Here is a 7,071-nt window from a genome sequence, read left to right as displayed (position 1 = left end):
GTTCCCTCGAAGGCAAGTTCGAGGGTATCCCAAATCTTTTTTGCATTGCTGCAACCTGAGATCCGGTTTGTTTCATTCTCACCTATAGCCTGTTGTAGAATTGACATTGTTTTGCCATTCTTCTCCAACAGTTTGTAATCAGCAGATACTAATTCACTGTCTTTCTTGGGAACAAGTTTCCCTCAACATCTGTCTTGAGGATGATATTGGGACCATTCCTGACAACTAGCTAACATTCATAATCAATTCCCATGATTACATTCTTGATCCTTTTCTTCCACCAAGCATAGTTATTTCCGTTGAACTTTGGTGTCTTGTTGTCATAGCCCATAGCGTTTAGTTCTTGAGTACTCATGCTTGACTCCTCTAGATGTTACTCTTGTGAGAAGTCTAGGCTCTAATACCAATTGAAGGTTTTAGAGCACTCAAGAGGGGGGTGAATTGAGTGTTAAGTATCCTTGGCCTATTTTTCTTCTTTTTCGATCTGTGAGAGGAACCAGTTAGGCTGGTTTCTGTAAGCAGCGAAATGTAAGAAAAGCAATAAAGAAGACACAAGATTTAACGAGGTTCAGCCAACTATGGCCTACGTCCTCCTACCCTATGTTCTCTTATTAATCTACTCAGAAAAATAAAGAACACAAACACTCTACTGTCTCCCTACTCCGGGAACCTGTATACCCTACACTCTACTCCGAATATGCGCTCGACTTACACTAGTAAGCCCCTTGTGTTTGAAATCACAAACACTAACCCAACCTTTCAACCCCTCTGTTGAAGGCTTTGACAAAATCAAATGCTCTCTTGTGATCTCGCTTCTAAAAGCTAATTAAGAGAAAATGTTTAAGCTCTAAGAGTGCTCTTGTATATGACTCAATGAATAGGCTCTTGTGCTTAAGTGTATATGACTCTCAAAGATTACTCTTTTTTCATTTCAGAGAGACTTACAGAATATGAGAAGCTAGATGAGTTTATATACTTGGATACAAAAACCCTAGTTTCCTTAAATCACGCAATCTTGATGAACAAGCAATAATGTGATTTTAGGAAAGTATTTATCTTATTTGATTTAATCATAAAGATAAAATCAATAAAGATAAATACTCCTAGTTTTTAGGTAACCATAATATTATCATCTAATTTCCAGCTGCTTAGAATATTTTCAAGATAATCTTTTGAAAAATATTGTTACAAAATCCTTTTCAAAACACGCAGCATGGATATTCCGTACAGTGAACCTGGTTCCCTGAATTGAGTATGTTATGAATTATGTTCCAGCTTTGTACCAGAATTCATTATATACCTCAATACACTTATAAGCACTTATTTTACCCAAACATGCAAGTCATACTACGGAGCACATTACATGATAAAACTAGATTAATCATTAAAGTACAAATCTTCTTTTCTTCATGTAATCTTCAAGACTTGAATCCTCCTTGAATACGTCCATTATAAGCAATGTATTTTTCTTCGAATGTCTTTGAAAAGCCTCCATGCTCCAAGTCTTGGAATCAACTCAACTACTGCACATGTAACATGGTTAATGTACAATAAAGAGTATATGACTGCTTTTCAACATAGCAGTCGAGGAAACAGTTCCTATTGGTTTCCCACCAATACATGGAAAAATTTATTTCAACCATTTCCTGCATATAGACAAGTTAGTTAAATGAATACCACAAATAAGTAATAACTTGTCTAGAGAAATAGTGTTCAATTCTAGCTGGTTTCCAACCAACTATTTGCAATTACTTATTGTAACCTGTATCCCGTAACTGTTTGTCATCACTCAAAACCTAAGGGACTCAACACTAAATACAGGTTTCTAGCTATCATGTGATTCTTCAGGCATGTCATTATGTCAGTATGAGTGATCCAACACTCAAAAATCTTAATGCTACACCACTGTGGCAAATTCCGATTCCAAGGCTGGTAACAAAAGCACATCATAGGCTTATAATAAGTAGAAAGCTACATTTAAAGAGTAGTGGGATATTCTGGACCTAGATATCCTACTAAACACAATCAGGAGCAGTTCCAATTTTAACGAGTGTGCATGACAGCATAAATCTACAAGTTTTGTAAGACAGTTTAGAGACACGAACAACAGTAAGGGTAATAACGATTACCCAGCAGAATTCTGCTACAGTTAGTGACTTGGTGGTGTTAGGAATTTACAAGTTTTAAACCAAGAATAAATAGAAAGATGATAGGACCATAGGCCTAAGTGACAAATTGACATTCCAAGGTTTAATTAGCTGATTTCGACTGGAAAAAAAAATTGCTTTTTCACCAATGTGTATTGATGGTGATTTTCCCAAAACTTCAGATGGCAGCAAAATCTACCAAACTTGAGATTAATTGAGCTACCCCAACAAGATTTTAGGACAAATTCTTGTACATGACAAGACATTTAACTCTCAAGCAAGGAAACTCTTCTTCTTTTTATAATTCTATTATATATATTCCGTACTGCAAGAAGAAAGTAATGAGATTGATCAAAATTATTGATCAGCCAACATCCAAACTAAAACATAATTTAGAGAATAGAGATTATAGTATACAATAATTAAATACATAAATCACCTACCAATTTAAGGGCAAAATTAATTGCACTTTCAACAAGAGCTTTATGACATCATTAATTGCAATTTAAAGAACTTTGCAAATAAATAAAAGGAGGTGGAATCTGGTTAGTCACCTGTGAGACATGGTATTCTGGACCATCCGTCAAGGAGAAAGTAACATATCCCTTAGATTAGTCTCCAACTAAGAAAAAAAAAGAAGAAGAAATTAATATTATGACATCATAATTCTATTTTTCTGAGATCCAAATATTAAATCAAATTCATAAATTTTTGAAGGTTGTAGAGTTCAGAAATTAATACCCAAACTTGGTTGGGCCCAACAATGTTTAAGCTCAGGAGCATCTTCCTTCCATAGACCACTACTATCAACTTCAACAACGGATTGTTCTGCATACTTGGGTCCCTTCAAATTGGGTTTTTGAAGGTGATGACATCCTCACCTATCCTTCCAACCTCATCACATCCTATCACTTTCCGTCGAAAGAATATCTTACCTCATGGAATAGTTTCAATGGATTAGAAGAGGAACTCAGAAATTGCTTAAATGGAGAAGTTGAAGTTCCCTCAAGTAACAATTAGAATAATCCTCAAAATCCAAACAATTCAAAGAATAAGAACACGAAATTAATACAATTAAGCAGAAAAATTAAACACAATTGAAAAAATTAATCCGAAAAATCAAACAAAAATCAAGGTAAAAACACAAATAAAAAATAATTACTCAAAAAAACTAAAATCAACTTAATAATTATTCAAATAAACCTAAAATCAAACTAAAATCAACGTAATAGCACAAATAAGCGTGATATCTAGGTTTTTTCGAAAAAAACGAAAATATGTAAGATAACGAAAATCAAACTAATATCAACGAAAATCACCTTGACAAAGAATCAATGAAGTTTGAAGAAGAATTGATGAAGAATCAAAGCAAATAGCAGTTGAAAGGGAGCAGAGAAATTGAAAGAGGAAAGAAGATTTGGAGTGTCGAAACTGTCGAATGAAGGAGGAGAGAGAAAATGCTAGAAAATTATTTTTGAAATTATGTTTTATTGGGATAAATTGTAACCATTGGATTCAATTGATCTAACGGTTGTAATATATCCTCACATATAATAGGGTTCTTATACGAGGGATGTGGTCTCATATGATCCCATTTCTATATATATACATATAACCGGGTTACCATGAGAACTAGTCAAATAATAGGAACTAAGAACTAATCTGGACAGTCAGATCTAAGGGAAGAGGCGCGCAATCTAACGGTTCAAATTCATTCAGACAAATTAAACGAGGCACGAAATTTCAAGCGCCATAATCTCTCTCTTCTCTCTGTCCTCCGCCATTTCAATTGCTCAAAACTGCTCAAAATCATCGAAAAACCGCCATAATTGCCATTTTCAACTGCTTAATTACGCTATATAAGCATAATTCAAGTTCTATCATCTACATTTCTTCAGTTTCGAACAAAAATTGTGAAAATTAGCAAAAATTGGCGAAAATTAGGTATTACTTTGAAACTTTGAAGTTCATACTCTTTCGTCTAATTTTGTTGGGTTTCGTGGAGTCCGAGTCCACGCGGAAGAGAAACCCGCCCACTAATTTAGGCAACTAAGCATGCAATCACTAATTAAACAACAAATTAAAGAGAGAAAGAAAAGACATTCTTACCCTTGACGCATGCTTTGCTCGATTCCAGAGCTCTTACTTGAACCCCGCAAACGCGAAGGTCTCCGACGGCTCGTACCCACGAACCCGACCCGATCAGTCCAAGTCTCGAAGGTTAGTCGAGACCCGACCAAGAAAAACTAGATTTTTACGAACTTAAGGTTTTCTCACTTTTCTAAGGAGATGCCTTTTTAGTTCCACTCAAGTGTGTTCTTCCCAAATCCAAAAATCTTGGTATTTATAAAGAAATGAACCCTTGAACTCCCACTCTTGATCAATGTGGGAGAATTTCATTTTGTGCAAATCAATCAATAGGCAACAAGTGGCATGATGAGGAAGAGAGAAAGTGAGGACCACCCAAGAGGGGGAGGACCATCTCAATTTTCCCTTTCTAACCAAGCAACCAAAGGGGGGACCATTGCATTGCCCCCCTTAAGCCAACCACCATAACCAGTCCCCTCCTCCTTGGTGTGCTGGCTGGGACAGCTGGCTGCTAGCCAGATGGCTGCCTAGGGCCTTGGCTATGCTAGCATGCTAGCCGCCACACGCATGTGCGCAGCTAGCAAGCCACGCATGCCATGCGGGCTGCTGCTGCCGCATAGCGTGTGCTGGGCGCTGCCTAGAAATGCTTGTTAGTACTAGGCGCACCACCCCCCTTGCACGCATATGCTCAGCCACCCAGCCAGCCCATGCATGCATCGCAAGGATGCGTTGCGTGGTGCTGCTGGGAGCCTAGCACGCATAGCGTGCTGCTTGGTGCGTGCCTTCTCCTAGCACCACGCATAGCCTTGCTATGCGATGCTTGGTGCTAGGTGCTTGGTGCGAAGGGATGCTAGCACACACACAGCCACACACACACGCACGCCTAGCAATGCTGCGTGGTGCTGTGTTGCTAGGCGCTGGGCCATAGCTTGCGTGCAAGCACGCACAACCCCAACACGCTGCTAGCAGTCTGCAATGCTTGCGGCTAGCGATTGCTCGGTGTTAGGCCTAGAGATGGACGATGGCTAGGTTACTATGCTAGCACGCCACGCACGCATAGCAGCACCACATGCGCATGGCACGCATCTTGCGATGCTAGTGCCATGCGATGTGCGTGTGCTTGACGATGCTTGGCACGCATGGCTTGGGACCTTGCCTAGCCTAGCACTCACAAGGTTAGGCTAATGTGAGGCTACGGCTAGGCTATGAACTCGTTGCTAGATTAATTTCACGTCTCGTCGAATTCTAAATTCGTCTCGACTTGCGACGCTCGGTCTCGACGCCTTAGGCTCGATATCCGACGTCTTTGTTCGTAAAACTCTGACGACACATAGAATCCTTCGGATTGATTCGTCGTCTCGGATCGGTTGTTCGATTGGGTTTGACCCGAAGGGTTCAGTCAAGATTAAGCTGTAATATTAATTGTACATTAATATCACTGATCGGACGCGGCCTCCACCTAGGCATTCCGATCACTTGACCTTACTGAAGAATTAGATTTCTAATAATTCTGAACCCTCTATCGGAATGATACACTTGTTGGAAGGACACCATTCCTTTCAAATTTTGTTGCAATTTCATACTTATTTTTGTGTTTTTTTGCTTGAATTTGAAGTAGAAGAAGTTGAATCAGAGTAGTTCGAAGTTCAATTTTTGTGTTTCGAAGTTCAATTGACTTGATATTCAGGTAATTTTGGAATTTTGTTTGTTTTTGTTCCAATTTCATTTGATTCAATTCTAATATTTGGTTAAATTTGTTGTAATTTAGTTTACAATTGATAAGAAGTTAATTCGAATTTAAATCAAAGGTTTATTTAATTTTTTTTTTTTACGAATTTTGCTATAAATTTAGATCAGTTTTTTTTTTTCTTATTTTTTTTAACGAATTTTGGTATAAATTTATATTAGATTTTTTTAAAGAATATTGGTAAAAATTTAGATCTGTTTATTTTTTTTGAATTTGAGTAATTTTGGTTCTATTGCTACTAATTTCGAGTAATTTTAGTTAATTTTTGAGTAATTGTTGATAATAGTTAAAAGAAATCAAATAAAAGTTGATATAAAATAATTAAAAGTGAATAAAATAAAATCATTAATTTGGAGTAGTTTCCTTTGATTTTCAGTAGTTTCCTTTAATTTTGAGTGATTTATTTTTACAAGTAGATAGAAATTGGCTAAAAGTAACTTTACATTGATTAAAAGTTAATGAATTACTATATGATCTGTAGCTATTATGGCTTGTGTATAAATCAAGAAATTGTATGGTTGAAATGAGGATTGGTTTTTTGTTTCGAAATGTTGCATGTATAAAAACAATTTGTTGCTGTTATTATAATAACAAGAGTTGATTTGAAAGTATATATATCAGGAAGTATAAAGCCATCAAGTATGAATCGAGAAAGTATGTTTCATTTTTGTTTTGAATTGCATGCAAATTAAAATGACGAAAAGTCCAAAGAAAAATGTTGCAAAAAAAACCTCTAACACAACCTGATGCAGCAAAGAAACCTCAAAAGGAAGATCCTACAGGGAAAAAAGCTCCTACAGCAAAGAAAGCTCCTGCAACACAGAATATATCTCCAAAGTAACCTGCAAATTCAAAGAAATCTCTAATTAAAGGTATATCATCTTGAAGTAAAAGATTCAATTTATAAAGTAAATAGAAACAGTTATAAAGTAAACCACTTGCCTTTATAAGTCTATGCTATCAATATGAATATTATGATGCATATAATTACATGATTGAATATAAAAAGTAAATGATAAGTTTAATTAAGTAAATAAAAATGCTTATAAAGTAAATATATATATGTTTTAAAGTTATTTAACATGTTTT

At 36.3% G+C, this 7,071-nt stretch overlaps 1 long non-coding RNA gene across 1 annotated transcript; it reads right to left on the bottom strand.

Annotated features, from left to right (window-relative positions):
• Positions 1 to 1,126: 1,126 nt before the first annotated feature.
• Positions 1,127 to 3,633, bottom strand: LOC110684737. The gene is made up of 3 exons (XR_002503811.1): positions 2,889 to 3,633; positions 2,702 to 2,769; positions 1,127 to 1,523 (listed from the first exon to the last, which is right to left on the bottom strand). It is a non-coding gene; the product is annotated as an uncharacterized LOC110684737 (long non-coding RNA).
• Between the last annotated feature and the right edge of the window lie 3,438 nt (positions 3,634 to 7,071).

Source organism: Chenopodium quinoa, unplaced genomic scaffold, assembly GCF_001683475.1.
Source record: "Chenopodium quinoa cultivar QQ74 unplaced genomic scaffold, ASM168347v1, whole genome shotgun sequence".
NCBI lineage: Eukaryota > Viridiplantae > Streptophyta > Magnoliopsida > Caryophyllales > Amaranthaceae > Chenopodium > Chenopodium quinoa.
Note: the sequence above shows the minus strand (reverse complement) of the source record. Positions and strands in the feature narration are given on the sequence as shown.